This window comes from Meleagris gallopavo, chromosome 1 (genome assembly GCF_905368555.1).
Source record: "Meleagris gallopavo chromosome 1, MGAL_WU_HG_1.1, whole genome shotgun sequence".
In the NCBI taxonomy this organism is placed as follows: Eukaryota; Metazoa; Chordata; class Aves; order Galliformes; family Phasianidae; genus Meleagris; species Meleagris gallopavo.
The window spans coordinates 98,749,742-98,768,820 of NC_139404.1; positions in this window are offsets into that span (position 1 = coordinate 98,749,742).

Genomic DNA, 19,079 nt, shown 5'->3' on the forward strand with positions numbered 1-19,079 from the left:
ATCATCAGAATTTAAGAAGCTGTGAAACAAAGAAGCAGTGGTTCAACATCTCAGTGAGATATCTGAAGGGCCTTTGCTGAGCAGACAGGCATCCATTAGGCAGGATGGAAGTAATTTCCAACTCCTCTGACATTGACATTTTTCTGCATTTTCACTTAATAGTTTTTAACCTATCCATCCCATTGTTCTTTCACTTTGAATTTTGAAATACACTATCTCCATCACTATGGTCCTACTCCGTACGTTTAACTTGCATGGCCCTGTTACTCAGACAGTCTCATAGTTATCCCTTAAAATGTAGTAATTTTGTCTCATCTCTGAGCCACAATATCAGTTCTAGGCCTTGAATCCTTGAAAAATGTTTGTATAATTCCCAACTTTTGTGGAGAAGAAATTGAAGAATGATTTAGGAAGGAAAGGGATCCTGTAACAGAATTAATTGCAGCTAACTCTGTTAGCTTTACCAAAGTAGTTTCCATCAGAAATAAATTTTACTCAGAACAGAATAAGCAAGTGGGTTTTCTTCTGTTGTTAAAATAAATGTAATGTTAAAATATAGAACAGTAATTTTTGAACATTGAAGGAGGCAGCTACTGAGAGTTGTTCATTTCAATTTATATAGTCAAAACTGTATAACTTGGACAACAAGACTTACTGTGTCATTCTCCACTTTTCATTTCTCTTGCTTCTGAGCTTCAGTGGTAACATTTTTGAAAGCTGGCAAATGTCTAGCAGCAACAGACGTAGAACTGGAGTATGGCAATACTAGCTGCAATGCATAAAGAAACATCATTTCTTTGATGTTAAGTGTGTGATTTTCTATGTGTCCCATACTTAGTGTCATAGTAACCCACTTTTAAATCTTAGACTTTTTTAAAGACAAAAAGTAGATTCTTAGCTTACAGATGAGTAAATTAAAATCACAGAGTAAAAATATCCGAATTCATACAGGATCGAGGTACAGAGGACTCAGGGAAACTCAGCATGAGTCTCAGTTCAACACTTTTGTGAATTCAGTGCATTCATACACACACGATTCCTCATAGTATTCCAAAGTATGTAATAAAAATCTGATGCAAATAAGCCAGACCACTGAGTAACTTCATGTTACTAGCCATAAAGTTTTCTACTGTTAAAGAAGACACTCAAGTCCTGAATTAATTCACTGCAGTTCTCTAAGGCAAAACAGATTCCAAAATGGCATTTGTTTGTAATGTTTGTTCAAAAGGAAGGAGGATTTAGAAATTAAATATTTTCTTGTCTATCATCTTTGATCACAGATTAGAATGCATCCTTCACTTTCTTTGTATCTAGAAGTATGATACAAATAAGTTATTTTCAAGTGATGTGAAATCTGTACAAAAGTTAAGATGGTTTTCAGACGTGAAGGAAAACATGCCTGAGCCAATCAGTCCTGATGTTTTGTATTTGCATAATACTTGTTTTTAGGAAGAGGGGAAGACTAGAACATTATATACAAAAATCAAGGAGAGTGAAACTGATATGGTATCCTCTACATATTTCTTCATAATGTCCTCATGCTTCTTCAAATGTGAGAAAAAACACTGTTCTGTTATACGGTGCAAAAATAATTGCCTTCTGTGTTCCTCTACATATGTTGTAAAATAAAAGGGTACCTAATATTTTATACTCTTTCTCCACTCATCATAGAAGGCCTTTAAAAGATTTGTGAAACATCCGGTAATGTGATTTACTTTTTTGGCAGCAGTGGGGTCATTGAAGTACCTCAGACTGTCTTCTGAAGGTTAATTAATTTTATGCTAAGAGGCTAGTCTTTCGGAAGCAGCCATCTAGTGGAAAAAGAGAAGTCTTTAATTAACGAACTTCAGATCTCATACTAAGTAGAGTTATATGAAGAATCACAAATGGGCAGTCTTTATATTATCTCATCATACAGTTCTTTCTCCATATCTTACACTATCCTGTTTTTCATCAGAAAATCCAAAAACAATCAGGTTTGCTCCAATTCAATCTTGTTTTCTTATTAAAGTGCTATTAAAATCAGAAGAATACTTCCAAATACAGAATTGGTAGGAAGCTTCTTTCACATGAAATAATGCATATTAACTTTCCACCTTCAAATTCTGACATTAATATGTGAGTTCTTAATTCCAAATATTAGGAATCAAAACTCTAAGAAATTATTGATCTAATTTTTAAGTAAATCTCTAGAGAAATGCAAAAATATTTTGCTTTCAGTATCCAAAAACTATATTAATACATTACAAAACATGGATAGTGTAGGACATTAAAAACTACTGTTTTTATTACTTATTGTTACTACTTATTACATTTGAGTATTAAGGTTCTGTCTTAGCATAACTTCACTCTGCTAAGCATTTAAAATGTACATAGTGAGTGTTAGTTCTCTGTAGGCCTATAGTTTTAGTAGGTGAGAAATTGCGGTCAACATGAAGGGTAGGAGAGAAATGAAATGACTTTCCCCCAACTCATGCAGCACCCTGTAGTTGGTAAAACCCATAGTTTCTGCTAAAGTCCCTAGAAAGGTTCAGTATGAAAAAAAAAAAAAAGAAAAAAGAAAAGAGGGAAAGGAAAGGAAAGGAAAGGAAAGGAAAGGAAAGGAAAGGAAAGGAAAGGAAAGGAAAGGAAAGGAAAGGAAAGGAAAGGAAAGGAAAGGGAAGGGAAGGGAAGGGAAGGGAAGGGAAGGGAAGGGAAGGGAAGGGAAGGGAAGGGAAGGGAAGGGAAGGGAAGGGAAGGGAAGGGAAGGGAAGGGAAGGGAAGGGAAGGGAAGGGAAGGGAAGGGAAGGGAAGGGAAGGGAAGGAAGGAAGGGAAGGGAAGGGAAGGGAAGGGAAGGGAAGGGAAGGGAAGGGAAGGAAAGGGAAGGGAAGGGAAGGGAAGGGAAGGGAAGGGAAGGAAAAAGAGGAGAGGGGATCCATTGCTGATCGCAGTATCTTTCTTAGACCAGTTAAGATGCTCCAAATTGTTGTATTCCAGATTTCTTATTCTCCAGCTGACTACAGTCCTAAAAGACACCCCATCATATGTACCTGTCCTGCTCCAATTTAGAGGAGGGAGAAAAGGATCATTTTAATATATGTATACTCGACGGTGAGATTAAGACATGACAGGTCAAATGTTAGCCCTACCAGTTTAGCCAGCAAGGGGGCCTGTGGTCCTTCCTTCTCTGCCATTCTTTCCTTCTCAATCCTTTTCCCCTGCTCCTACATGTGTCCTTTCAACAAGCTGCAGGTTCCTTCGAAGTAGACTATTTTCTTAGCTAGATGCTGAAGACACTCACCACAAAGATCTGGTTCTTTTTCAGTTACTCACATGCATGACCTCTATATTATAGTCAGTTGCAAGGCTAATATTTATAATTACTCAGTAATTATTCTGTTTAAGAATCTTTCACCAGATACTGTTATCTGAGTCCCCTCATCATGCCTATCTCATATCAAATTATTTTAGGAGCAGACTTTTAAGTTCCTGCATCACTTCCACTTTATTTTGAAATCATTAAAATTTGAAAGCAGCTGTATGTCTTGATTTGGATGTATATTAGAAAATTAAGGGATGAACAAAAAAGGAATATATTTAAAATTCACTCATTTCAGCATTTAAAACAAGTGACCTCTCTTTCACCTAAATGAATGATGCCTTTCTTATACGAAACATGTTATTCTGGGTCAGGTCAGAAGAATCATTTGATTACTTATTCCAAATCTTAATTAGCTATCTCTCAGATAACATTCCTTTTTTACGTTAGTCAAATTAATCTTGAACTTCCGAGATAACTGTTTGTTCTTAGTAGTTTCAATTAGCTGCAATTTGGACTCCATCCCTGATTTCATCAAAGTTAAGAAAAGGCCATAATTTCCTGGAAGGCAGCTGTTCTTAAGTAACTGTAGGAAGTGTTTCTGCATCATGCATTTTTGAATGTCTGTCTTCTGTTTTACACAGCTATGTAAGTCAACATTTTTAGGGACAATCCATCCTCATACTGGCCTTGCTGCTGTTGAAGGCATTTCCATTTTATTGACAGTGACTAATGATTCCCTTCAGGAATCCCACAGGGAAGGGTTTCCTAATCTGGGAAAGAGCTATCAAGTGTGGGACAGCTTTGTTCTCAGTTAGAAGGCAGAAAATTAGTATAGCGTTGCAAAACTTCATGGAGTATAGGAATTGTTTTAATGAGTCTATATAGATGGGGAACACAACTTAAGTAGTAATCTGTCTTTGATTGTTGGCAGAGATATGTATTTAAAGCTCAGCACATGCTGCAGGGGCTAAAATTAATTGAAATTAATTAAAACAAAAGAAATAATGTAATTTACGTCACTTCTGTCCAAAGCTATTACTGGCTCTGAAAGTTTCTTTATTGGCACAAAACAAAAATGTGTTCCTTCAGTTGTTTTTCTTTTTTAATTCTTGTTCCTACAGTATTTTTAAGTAAATGAAACTTCAACAGAAAAAAAAATATTTTAACAGAATTTCTAAAAAATAGCAAGAATAACACCAAAAATTAAATAAGGTAGTAAATTAATGCTGTATTCTGAGAGAAATTTATTTCACTCAGTAATGGCATCTCTGAGATACCACTGAAAGTTGGGTAGGAAAAGCTCAGCAAAACACACTTCCTAAAGCACATGCTATAGAGTTGTTGGAAGTAGAGGTAATCCTTTCCTTTCTTTTCTTTTTCATTTTTTTTTCCTTTCTTTTTTTCCACACATATTTGTCAGCCTTCAAGATCAGGTTCCAGAAAAGAGTCCAGAAAACTGAAAACACAAATATTTCTGGCGAAGTTGTCAGATATTGCCAGATTTCTGAAGAAAACAAAAAGGACTTCCAAAATTCCAAGTTATCTTGGAATTTTGGTAGAAGAAAGGAATACATTTGGAAAAACTGAAGGTAGACACAGATACTTTGATTTCTATTCTGCATAACTGGGAATTAAATGCTTAAGTGCCAGAATACTTGCCTCCTAGTTCTATATGTTGATTCTTCTCAGTAATGACATATTTAAAATTCACAAAAGGAACAATGAAGACAAGCAACTTCCTTTTCTCTTATTCATGAAATTTTCAAGGTTCCAAAGCTCAGTAATTTCTTATCAAAATTCAAGTATCTACAAAATGCTACTAATCCAGCTGTACTATGAACAGTGAAATGCATCTAATAATTCGTATTTGAAGCTCCTGTTCTGCATGTAGTTTTGATGTTCTGTTCTCAGTCAATTTTACTGAGTTCAGTAACTCTGAAAGCATCCCAAAAATAATCAAAGACTGCATTTGTAAAATGAGTTCTCTACCTGGAACGGATTCCATCCACTGCATCCATATACAAATTCATTCACGGAATCACAGAATCACAGAATGACCCAAGTTGGAAGGGACCTCAAGGATCATGAACCTCAATCTCCCTGCCACATACAGGACCACCAACCTCCACATTTAATACTAGACCAGGTTGCCCAGAGCCCCATCCAATCTGGCCTTGAACACCTCCAGGGACAGGGCATCCACAAACTCTCTGGGTAGACTCTTCTAGCACATCACCACTCTCATAGTAAAGAACTTTCCCCTGATATCCAACCTGAATCTTCCCTCCTTCAACTTAAAACCATTTCCCCTTGTCCTGCTGTTATTTATCCTGCCAACGAGTTGACTCCCCTCCTGTTTATAGGCTTTAGATACTGAAAGGTTGCAATAAGGTCACCCCGCAGCCTTCTTTTCTCCAGGCTGAACAAAACCAGCTCCCTCAGCCTGTGTTCGTAGGGGAGGTGCTCCAGTTCCCTGATCATCTTTATGGCCCTCCTCTGGACCCTCTCCAACAGCTTCCTGTCTTTCTACTCGGGGTTCCACACTTGGATGCAGTACTCCAGATGGGGCCTCACAAGAGCAGAGTAGAGGGGGACGATCACCTCCCTGTCCCTGCTGGCCACCCCTCTTTTGATGGAGCCCAGGATACTATTTGCCTTCCGAGCTGCAAGGGCACACTGCTGGCTCATGTTAAGTTTTTCATCTATCAAGGGCCCCCAGGTCCTTCTCCACAGGGCTGCTCTCAAGGACTGCTCCTTTGTTCCACACACTTTTGTTGGATAAGTAAAATGAGAAGGAGTCTTGGGATTTAATTTTTTCCCCCATATCCGGGCTTTTGGAGGTGACTTAAAGGAAAAACTTCAGATATCCACCCAAAGAAGCAGACTCACATTTGACTCTAGACCATGTGAAAGGCCAGTCAATTATAGTACAGATGCTGGTGTTTTCAAAGCCAAAATTCAAAGAGTAGCAGCTCATGCTCACTTTTGCACAAAAAACACTTAATTCATTTTCATCAAGGGGTGTGAGATTTTGATGTAATATTGTGGTAACACTTTGTTCATAGTGAGAAGAAGGGATGCTCTGCATTTATATTTAGAAATCCGTTCTATCATGCTCATTAGTATGATTTTGATTCAATTGACTAGTTAGTATGGCATTATAACTAAAATATGGAGAACAGGGTGATGGCTCCTGGCAAGGAAAGGAAAGGAAGTGGGATGAAGTAGCATCTACAATTGATGCAGAGAACAGAAATAAGAAAAAATATATTCAGATTCCCTGTTTTCAAGTCCACTGTCCCTCATTATCCCTGCTTTCACAGTTACCAAAATGAGAAATGGAGGAAGGGACAATGAACACAAGCTAGTCTGTAGGGTTCATTCAGAGCTGTCAAATAGGCTGATACATTTTCCAGTATTAAATCTATCCTTTCAATAAGGTGAGCATATGCAAAACACACGAATATGTAAAATATATCCTGAGATAATTTGCATAAATTCTAGACATAGCTATGCAAAAATGTGGCAGTTATATAAGACAACCACCCTCCAAACAGGTAATTTGTTTTAATGTTTCTCATTTCTATCTCCCTTTTCATAAGTTAATTAAGTATGTGTAGGATTTTGGGTCCTCTAATCATAAAATTACTTTCATTTTATTCCAGTTCTTAATGTCACCGAAGCTAAAATTTGGTGTAGATTCACTGCAGAACCAGATCAAAACTCTGTCAGGGTCAGGTCTGAGTAGATGACAATACCCTTTTCTGTATCCTCTCTTCATCTGTGCTTAAATATATTCATTCATCACTTCTGCTATTCAGTCAGCAGATGCAAAAGAAACAAGCTAGAAGTTCCAAGGAGGAGTTCATTACACCTTAACATACATATATATAGCTATAAAGATAATGAGTACAAGTGTATTTAATTGACAGATATGCAGGCAGAGAAAATTTTGAATTAGATCTTCTTGAAATATTTATTAGTATTAACAACATTCTTTCTTTTCCTCCTTTCAAGAAGCACAAGAGCAGCAGATAAAATGGATCAGGATTTGTTTGGATTTTACCTTCATTTTTGAAGCAGGCATGAAGTAGAAAGAAAAAAAATGAGCTATTTTTTTCTCCTCTTTCTTTACAAAGAATTTCTGAGAAAATAGTTTATACTTTCTGATCACTGTAAGGAATGTGTTGCCTGTAAAATTTTACAAATCTCTGAGACCAGATCCTGTTACTTTAATGCAGAAGTGCAAAGTGAAAAGCTGTGAACTTTTTAAGATTTTCACTAAATCCATTCTATGGCTTGGTACATTTTGGAAATATAAATTAAAAAAGCAAGGAGTAAAATAGATCAGAAGTGAATAGCCTGCATAGAGTTAACTGGGGAGATGTGATGATCTTCTGTTCACATTTATTTTCTATGATCCAATGCTGCATGTTTCACTGTTGACCAAGTATAATATTTACTATCATAGCAAAACACAGGCACAAAAAAAAAAAAAAAAAAAAAAAAAAAAAAATGCAGCATGAGACATTACATTTTCAGTGAAGGGATTGATATGTTGAGTTTACACACACACACACACATATACATATATAAGTTTTGATAAATATTTATAAAATTTCATTAACCTTTTCTGAACTTAAGCTCATGAAAAACACCAGCAACGTGTTCCTGTGAATCAAAGGTATAAGTGAACAGCTATGGTGTACTGGTACATTATTACAGTATCACAGAATAGTAGTGGTTGGAAGGGACTTCTAGAGAGCATCACATCCAATCCCCTTGCAAACTCATGTTTCCTAAAGCAGGTCACACAGGTAGGCATTCAGTTGGATTTTGAATATCTCCAGAGAGGGAGACTTCACAGCTCCTCTGGGCAGCCTGTTCCAGTGCTCCATCACTGATAGTGAAGAAGTTCTTCCTTGTGTTTTTATGGATCTTCCTGTGCTTCAGATTCTGCTCATTGCCCTTTGTTCTATTGCTGCATGTCACAGAAAAAAAAGTCCACCCCCAACAACTTGACTCCTGTACTTTAGATATTTAAAAGCACTTATAAGATCTCCTTTCAGTCTTTTCCAGATGGGAGAGTCCCAAGTCTCTCAGCCTTTCCTTGTGCGGGAGATGCTTCAGGCCCTTAATCATCTTTGTTGCTCTCCACTGGATCTTTCTATGAGATCCCTGTGTAGGTGAGCTGAGAAATAGAGATAATACTACAGATGTGTCCTCACCAGGACAGAGTAGAGGGGAAAGATTATCTCCCTCGACCTGCTGGCCATGCTCTTTTTAGTGCACCCCAGGTGCATTGATTTCCAATAAGCTCCCAAATGTTCTAACAATGGCAGCTTCTCGGTTTCCAAAATGTCCTTGAGTTTCTAAAGAACAAATGCAGCTACATCCAAACTGCCATAAATATTTCAAGATTTTTAAATATTGTTCCTAAATTCAAAAAAAGACGTAATTAATATAGTTTGGCACTGCTCCGATGAAATAAGTATGGCTTCAAGGGAGACATTTAGATACTGGCAGCATCAAAGATGGTACAACAATGGCATAAATCCTTGATGATACTTAAAAGGTTTAAATAACTCCCTAATGAGACTGGATAAAAAGATGGGATTGGACAACAGTGTTAAAACCTGCCTAACACAATCTCATTTAGGTAGAAAACATACTGATAAGTTTGGGCTTGGTTCAGAGCATTTTTAGTCCACCTTTAAACAAGTGGAGCTCAACTAACCTCAGCATTTTTTGTTCTGATTTATGCCTGTACAAATGAGAGAAGAATCTCCCCTTGTGTCTTCCTGCATGCCTACAATAAATCCAGCAGGCTATTGGTGCTATATAAATAATATGTTAAGTTAGGGATAAATTGCCAGACAGTGGGTTACGTATAAATGTTGTCAAAAATTGGGTTTATAAGGTGATCTTGTGACATGGCTTACAAATATTTTCATCACATGCATTTTGTTTTCCACAGAATATTCAGAAACAGTTTGAAATAGCAGAAATTGCATTTCTATCATGAGAGAGTGAGGAATTTGGGGTTCTAGTGAAATTTCTAACAATTCTGTGGCAGATGTAGAAGCTTAATTTCCACGTTACTGATTTCTCTGTGTGTCTTACTATGTACCTATTTATTGATCGATTTATTGATTTATTCAGGTAATATGTTTTATGATGTAAAAAAATAAGACCCTTGCAAACATCAGTAGGGAACACTTCTATTAGAAGAATCAAAGATTCTTTGTAAATACTCTACTAAGTTCCATTTAGATGTTTATAATGTGTTGAGAGGTTGAGTTGTTTAGCTTTTGTCCCCTTCAATCGCCACCCTTGTTTAATCTGATGCTTAGCTTTAAAGTTGTCAGTGTCATTTAGAGAGCGTTTAATAGTGAAGATAAAATCACTACTTTTCCTTATACCCCCAAGGCACTCTAGTGAGGGCTTTTCCTTTAGTGGTTTGCTAAATTATACACAAATAGATACAGATGAAATTAACATGAAAATGGTCAAGCTGCTATCAGATTTATACTTCTTCTAGTTAATGCTCTAGGCTTTGGTTTGCCTGAAATTATTTTTTAAGTATGTTTACATCTGAGCACTGTGAATTTGACCAAATTTTTGTCTGTGGCAAATTGCCAGCATGGAAAAGTTAACTTATTTGATCTCTGTACATCTTGTCCACTGATGTTAGTAAGACACAGCCATTGTACAAGAGGAAGACAAGGGACCATCCTTAAAGGATTTTGTGGTAGACTCCACATTTTTGGGACATGAGAGACTGAAATGCTATCCCTTTATGGTTTAATTATTCTGCTCTAGTATCATAAAGAGATCATAAATCTCACTCAACCAGCCATCTTTGAATTCCTCAGCAGAAGAAAATCCTCAAATAGTGGACATTCTCTCTCACAGTCCCTTCTTTTTGCTTGTCTAGATGCACATTTTCCTCATAGGCACGTAAATATCTTGCAGTGCTAATAGTGAGGTATTCTTCTTCCCTTTTTTCCTTCCTTCCCTTTTCATCTTTTTTAATACTCTACACCATGCATAGTGCACAACACAATATGAAAAGAAGGATAAGGCACTCACTATCTATTTACAGACCTTGTACAAGAAACTGTAGACAGGTTTGAACCCAGACCTGTCATTCTCCTCTATCAGTCCCTCTCATTCTCCTCTAGAGGCCATCTGAGCCTCTATTTAGCACTGAGCACAAGGCAGAACAGAAGATCTTCCATTCCCAGACTCAGTCTGCCTTGATGATATTTTTTGTTTCCTTGTTTTATATTTATGAAGTATTTGTTGTTGGTTTGGGTTTTGTTTATTTATTTTAAGATTATTCAAATTCCAGTCAGAATTCTAAAATCTTAAAAAATTCCACCAAGTCATAGAAGTCCTGGGACGTACTACTCTGTAACGAATGCAAGATCATCACCATGTTTGTGTTGTAGAATTCATTTTAAAACAGATCAAAAAGTTCAATTAATGGAAGGAAACAGAGGAGATAGAAAGCTTTGAGGATGGCATAATGAAATAACTGCAGGAGATACAATATTTAGGAAACTATTCTAAAAAAATAGAATCACAGGGTTTTGGTTTTTTCCGTGGCAGTCTCCCAGATACCAACGTGGAAAAGTAATATTTACCTTATTTGACCCATGTAGACCATGTACAGTGATGTCAATAGGAGTTGTTTTTTTGTTTTGTTTTTTTTTTAAACACAGATTTTAGTGAGTATATCTTTCTAGAGATCTATTTTGTTTTCTCGTTTTTAATGCAGAACTCCTTAATTTTAAGAAGAAATTAAACAATTAAACAATATTTTCTAAGATAAGATAAATAGTATGTATTTGCTTCTTTTGATGCGTTAACAAAAAAAAAAAAAACCAAAAACTAGTCTCCAGTCACTTATATTAATTAAAAATTTTCTAGGGCATAGTTTAGTGAACATCACATGCTATGGGGTGTTCATAGTATGCCCAAGAGCGGAGTAACACACTAATCTTGTGAGAAATCCCAATGTTAAAAAATGGATAGGCTAGGCAAGTAAAGAACCTTGAATAATTTAGAGTACACTTCAAACCTAAGAGGATGGTTTGCAGAAGATCTAAGGGACCTGTTAGGTAAAAAAATGGGAGTGTCTACAGTCTGCTGATCTATGTGTTTTGTGAAGTTTATGGAAAACGCAAATTCTGCATTCTAGAAAACAGTGGTATGTTTTCAACAATTTTAAATTTGAGGCTTCTTCCTAAATCACTACAAAACAACTTTTAGACCAACTCACAAGCCTTAGTCTTCAGACCTTCTTGACAATTAATGATATAATCACATAAAACTAGTGTTTTGCCTTTAGTATTATTTTGTGACCAGATGCAGATCTTCAAGTATTGCTACTGAAATCATGAATCCATTTGTTGTCTCTCAAGTTCATTTTAGTTTTCTTCATTATCTCATTGTTAATATTCATCCTTAATGACCTTTTATGGTATAACTATTTGTTCTGGCTTTCATTCTGTAACTCTTTTATGATATGTTTATCATTAGCTGATTCTAGATGAGATTTGCAAATAATTGGCTCATTGTATAGATTCCTAGAATCACAAGGCTAGAAACAACCTGCAAGATCATCCAGTCCAACTGTCCTCCCATTACCATTGCTACCACAAGCCACTAAACCATATCTTGTAGCTCCTCTAGAGCTACAAGTTCCAGATGCCTCTTGAACACTGCCAGGGACGGTGACTCCACCACCTCCCTGGGCAGGCCATTCCAGTGCCTGACCACTCTCTGAGAGAAAAAGGTGTTCCTCATGTCTAGCCTAACCCTCCTCTGGTACAACTTGTGGCCATTTCCTCAGGTCCTGTTTGTTGCCTGGGAGAAGAGGCCAAACCCCTCCTCATCACAACCTCCCTTCAGGAAGTTGTAGAGTGCAATAATGTTTCTCTCTTCTGAGCCTCCTCTTCTCCAGATTAAACAATCCCAGCTCCCTCAGCTGCTCCTCATAAGACTTGTGCTCCAGACCCCTCACCAGTTTCATTGCCCATCTCTGGACATGCTCCAGGGCCTCAATGTCTTTCTTTGTAGTGAGGGGCCCAAAATTGAACACAGTACTCAAGGTGCGGCCTCACCAGTGCTGACTACAGAGGGATGATTACTTCCCTGCTCCTGTTGGCCACACTATTTCTAATGCAGGCCAGGATGCTGTTGGTCCTCTTGGTCACGTGGGCACACTGTCGGTTCATGTTCAGCCGAGCATCAACAAACACCCCAGGTCCTTTCCCTCTTTGCAGTCATCCAGCCACTCATCCCCAAGCCTATAACACTGCATGGGGTTATTGTGGCAGCGCTATAGTCTGTCTGTCTGTCCATTGTATTAATGCACTAACATTTCATTCTAAGCTTTCTGGCATATGGCACTATGTATTCTTGCTGACGTACCACTTCATGAAGTCTGTGACAGGGGCACAGGCCCAGAAGGAGATAAAAGAGAGGGGAAAAAAAATAAAGCCCATTTTTTTTGGCATGACCCAACTGGCCCTGGCCCCTGCAACTAATGAGGCAAGACACTTGCAGGCTGTGTACTCCGGGAGAGGGGGAGAGGGAGAAGTGTAGGAAGATAGCAGATGGGTCTTAAAAGAAAAGCAGACAACAGTGGCAATGATCTGAGGAGGAATGTGTAATTTACTAAATGCAACAAATCAAACAAAATGAGAGAGAAAAGAGTGTCCAAATACGAGGTCCTATGCTAGTAGACTGCAGAGGAACCACATGCTTTTCTCAGTGACAAACTGAGAGAGAGCAAGTCGGTGAGAGGGAAAGCAGCTGGTTTTCTGCCAGGAACACCAACTTTTTTTCCTCTGTGCGCCAGGTCCTCCGGGAATGCCGCTCCTCCCCTCCCATCCAAGAACCCAAAATGCCTAAAAAAGTCAGTCCACAGAACCAGAACATTAACTCTAATTCCCACTGTTTTACATGATGTTCTGATATGGAATACCGACAACAAAAATCACAAAATCACAATACCACAGAACCTGCCTTAAGGCTACAATGATTTACATATGAATAGTAAAAGAATACATACTATGATTACTTTTCATCAACCCAGCTAAGTAAACTGATTCCCAGAAATCCATAGAAATAGAAAAAATTCAAGATGAGTACAAATTTTTTGGACTGTTGTCATCATGAAGAGTATTCTTCCTTTGGAATACAAACTGTGTTAATACTACAGTCAATACAGTTCTTCATTGATGTTACTTTCTATAGCTATATGTTGTATGCAAAAGTCTTGTGGAATGTTCATGTGACAAGTGAATTGTATCCATGCTTTCATTCAGTTTCTGAAGAAATGTGTTAAATTCCTGCTGTATCCAAGGCCAACAAGTAAGTTTTGTGGTCTCTTCTTGTGTCCCACCAAGGAACAGTTAACTCTACATTTTATGGTAAATAATAATGATGACTCATGAGAACTGTCTTGGTAGACTTTTGATTTTGCTAAACTAATCTGAAAAAATTGAAAATTTGAGGTATTAAAGTACAGATCTCATTCTACCCAGATCATATTGTCTGTGCTTTTCTTCTTAAATGTATTTCTTCATTGTGACATGGGTCTATCTTGTTAGTACATATTCTCTCAACCAATAAGAGAGGCTGCGATCTTTCATAATCTGCCAACACTTACAGATCTGAATGGCTGGATATGGATGCAATCAGCTAAGAGTTGTCTTCATGCTGTCTGGCATCAGCGCAGTCAGAATTAAAGGAAAGAAGAGTTAAATTTTTAGACAATGAACTGAGAAAAAAATGTCCCAGAGAAAGGGCAGTTACTGGGAGCAAGCGTGGTAAGTGCGCAACAGAGTACAGTAATATGAAACAAAATTCCCAAAAGTAAGATTTACATTTACAACTTCTGTACTGAAAGATTATATCAGTTAACAATAAAATAAAATAAAATAAAATAAAATAAAATAAAATAAAATAAAATAAAGGAGGGGAGAAGAGGGAAGTGGAGGAGAGGGGAGGGGATTTTCAGTTGAAACTTCAATTTCTGTGATGGCTACTTAACTGAGAAAGGGAAAAAATAGCACTTTTTCAGAAAGCACTGAGGAGAAAAAGTGTAGTGATTCTGTGAAGATATTCTTTTACTGTGTGACAAGTATGAAAGTAGGAACTGCAAGGTTTTAAATGCAAGTAATCCATCAAATTAATTTTTCAAGAGGTTATTGATCATAATGCTGAGTATAATCTCAGTTCATCTATGTTCTGTGGCAAGACTGGATTTCAGAAAAAAACCTCTTGAGTTTATTCTGAGTCATGAAATGTCTTTTGTTGTGGTGTTTGAGATAGAGATGATTTCCTCTGGCCTTCCTTTGTGGTTTTCTCCTTTACCTATTCCACTATTTACTGCAAGCTCTGGTCAGAAAACATGAAGAAGGCACCAACCTTGCTCATGATTGTGGGATTTTTCCACAGTAAGAAAATAATTAAGGAAACAAGAAAGTTAATAAGGGTGGCAGGGATATCTGTGATAAGGAAATCTGCAATATTCCAAGAGCAGTGGGAACCTTTTTCTGATGATTACTGAATTCCTGAAGGAAGAAAGTTGTTCTACTTTATTCTTCTGAGAACTCAGGTTTTATGGATAATAACATTAATACCTCAAGTACATAGACAACTAAGAATTTAAGAATTTATATCAGACTCAGAAATTAAAAACAATTTTCTACAGTATGAAATCTAACAGCTTCCAAAGAAACTGAACTGCAGACTTACGTTTTGTTTGTACATTTGTTCAGAGTTCCTCCTTATTTTAGTTCTGTTAATGTCCACCGATCATATGTTTAATATTCAGATACCTAACATTTTTTTCTTTTTAAATTTAGCAAGTATCAGGTGGCTTCCTCAGTGGTATTGAAATGTAACGATAAAAAAACAACTGAAAGTCCTTTCTTGCTTCTCACGTGTTAACAAGATGAGTTTTTTTTTTCCCAGTTCATATACAGGATAATAACTTCTCCTACACAGAAGAACTGTAGATTCTGAGGACAGCCCATGGTGATCTAACAACAGCCTCACAACATGAGCAAAGGCAATTTTCTCTGAAAAGCCATGGCAGGTACCCAGTGTTACTCTTTACAGTATTTGCATACCTCAAAAATAGGTTGTTTCTTTTTTAATTATCATTTTAAACAAAAGAAAGTCAAACTGACTTATTGGATCTTAAATGCTTACAATTTAAAATGGGCAGTGGAAAATAGAAAATGTTGAAGTTTTTAGTAAGTCATTACAGGTTCTAATTCCCTATAGTTCATCTTATTTATATTTATATTTATCACTACAAATGTTCATGTGTTTGTTCCCTTAAGAATCCTTAATCTAAAGAAAAGGTAGCTGAAAGAAATCTCAGCAGGTGAAACTTCCAGCATAAGAAGCTGGATCTGCTTCTTTCATAAGGAAGAACATGCATTTGGAATAGAACTGTTCTATAAATAAATCAACAGTAAACAATAGTAAACAGTGCACACCAATAAAGGTATTTATCTTCAGAAAACACAAGGTCATAGAAACAACTGAAGAAAAGGAATTCTCAGCAGGACAAGGGAAAATGGTTTTAAGTTGAGGGAGAGAAGGTTTAGGTTGGATGTCAGGGGGAAGTTCTCTACAGAGAGTAGCGAGGTGCTGGAACAGGCTGCCCAGAGAGACTGTGGATGCCACATCCCTGGAGGTGTTCAAGGCCGAATTGGGTGAGATCCAGGGCAAGCTTGGTCTAGTATTAAATGGGGAGTTTGGTGGCTCTGCATGTGTCAGGGGGGTTGGAGATTCATGACCTTTGAGATCCCTTCCTACCCCGGCCATTCTATGATTCTATGATTATATACTGTCTTATCAAACTCTGTGCATGTTTAGTTTTCTGTGTCTCCAGGGTAGTATTCAAGTTTTAAAAAGTGAAGGAGGATCTTGAAAATTTAATTTATAAATCGAACACAAAAGTAAATTATTCAAGAATGGAATACTTATTTGAAGAGGATTATTTTGTTGAAAAAGAAATCATTGCTTTAGATGCCAGAGATGTATATAGATGTTCTCAAGCTCGTAGAGGACTGAGAATATCATTGAAATTATCAAATTTCCTTTATAACTTTACACTTCACTTCTTATGTTGTTCTTCTCCATTCCCTCATTCCAGATCATTAACTGTCCATCTGCTGTCTGTGTTCAGCATCAGTACAAATTTACATTGATCTTGATTAACTAGAAGGCGTAAATCATGCCTAAGACATAACTGTGAGCAAGCATACAGAAACTGTGTTTGTCTCAACCTTTCACCAGGAGTTTCAGCCATCCTAGTTTGAATAAGTTTTACAAAAAAAATATGTGGGGAAAAAAAACAAATAAATAAGGCCATCTAGTTGTTCACTTCCATAGACATGAATTTCACAAATCCACATGGCCAGCTAGTGAGTGGGAGTGGTAAAGCATGATGGCACACCAGCCATGAATGCTGCTACAAATGTTAATCTGCTGCTGGGCAGAGTTGGGTACAATTTCATCTTAAATTGCTGATGCCTGAGCTGATTTGCCAGAGCCTGAAATGACTTTCCAAGGTACAATGCAATGTATCAGCTTTCAGAATGATTCATTTTTCTGAGTTATTCTATACATGAATCTGGCTGTAAAGGAAAGATGATTAGTCAGTTCCTCCATGCACTAAGTTCAGTCTTTTGCCCACAGTTCAATATAGATAGGAAAGTGACTAACTTGTCATTTTTTCTTTTACGAACAGCTGCTGGAGCTTAATTGGTGAGGAAGAAAATGCATCATCAGTTATAATCTGTAAAGCCTTGAGGCTGGCAAAAAAAAAAAAAAAAAAAATCAATGAAAGAAAATCAGGAAAAAAGGAAAGGCAACAAAAAATTGGGGGAAACTGGAAAACAATCACTTTAAAATAGAAAGTAGAGAATTATGAATAAACTGGAAAAGAACAAATGTGATGGAAACAGGGTGAAAGTCACTATCATCATGTTTTAAAGTTAAAAAAAAATTGGATGCATATATATACAAAAACAGAGATATGGCAGAGGTCTCTGGAAGCTCATCTGGAAGATTTATTACCATATAAATAATGTTTAAGAGGCAAGTTACTATAGTTTGCCTCTAAATAAGGATTATTTTCCTCCGGCAGAGTTGTACTGTGGCAGTTGCATACCTTATGGCTTGTATATAACCAATTACACACAAATGAGACTTTGGGTACCGTTGTTTCCTTCGAACATCTTTGAGATTGCAGCTTGTTATCCTACTACAGCCTTTGAGAGAAATTTACACTGAGGCTCCAGATGATCTGTGTAAAATCATGCAGTCAGACTGTGATAAAGCAGGTAATTGAATATAATTTGTCCCATCCTCAGCCAAGTCAGATCCTGCTGAATCATTTTCGCTTCTTTCAGAGCTGGAAGGAGATATGGCTTGATTGTAATTATAACTGATTATAACTGCATATATATGTACCATACACAGTAGATATATATTTTACCTACAAAATAAGCTGCTTTAATTTTAGTATGTAAAATGAAATTAACTGTTAAATCAATGCAACCTGTCTGCTTTAGACTGATTTCAGGAGGAACAGGTAATCATAAACTCAGAATCACAAATATATTCAGAATAATTCCTGAAGATCATAGTGATGATCTGTTATCAATTTATGTGCTTGTTTAACCAATCAGACAAAGTCCTGGACAACCTGCTTGGCTGACTCTGCTTGAGCAAGAAGGCTGGACTAGGTGCTCTCAAGGCACTCCTTTCTACCTCAATGATTCTGTGATGCTGCATCCTAAGGTCTCCAAGGAACACTGAATAAAAAGAGGTGTGAAGAAAATGTAACTCTCTAATCACTTCTACTTTGTTACAGCACTTTCCAAAATCTCTCTGTGCCTAGATCCCTGGCCATCCCTCCCTTTGCAATTCAGTAATGATGGTTGTATTTTTTTAAGAATTTATCTGAACCCACTATGCTTTTTCCTTGTCTGGGAATGAAGCACCCACTGTGACATAAAACTTTTTCACGTAACAGTTGAAAAAGTAATCTTAACATTCTCAAAGTTAAGACATATTTGATGCTAGTCTTTTGACATATTTTTGTGGAGTAGAGTTTTGGAAGATAGTCAAGCAAGCAAGAAGACAAGAAATGGACACATTGAAGACAATATTATTATGTCTTTGTTTATATGTGTTTGTTCATAAAGCAAAATATGATAAAAAGGTTTCATATTTTCAGGTTTTAGAATTCATACTTCAGTACTGCACTCTAGTCTCCAGTTTGGCCTTTGTAAGCCTTCAGCTTCAGGTCTTCTGTTCTTTCAAACATGGTAGTGCAAGATAAAATTAGCAGGTAACTACTCTTCATCTCAGTCACCTTTACTGATACCTATGAAACATTCCACTCTCAAAATAAAATGCTTTTAACCATTTCAATGCTGACCTTGTATGACGAATATGTAATAGTTAAAAAATGAACTATCCAATAACAATTATTCTCATTTTAAATTGCAATCATCATCTGGTGAATTTAGATCTTTTTCATTGTATTAGAATACCTTGAGATATGATGTCAAATCTTCTTCAATTCTTTACTTTTTTAATGAGAAATGTAATGCAATGGTTTTCCTTACAAAGAAAAATAGACATAGCCAGTTGCTGGAACTAAAAGCTTTTAACTTCTCTTTCAATCATCAAGGAGATTGATTTATGAAATCTAAGTTCCTCAGTTTCCTT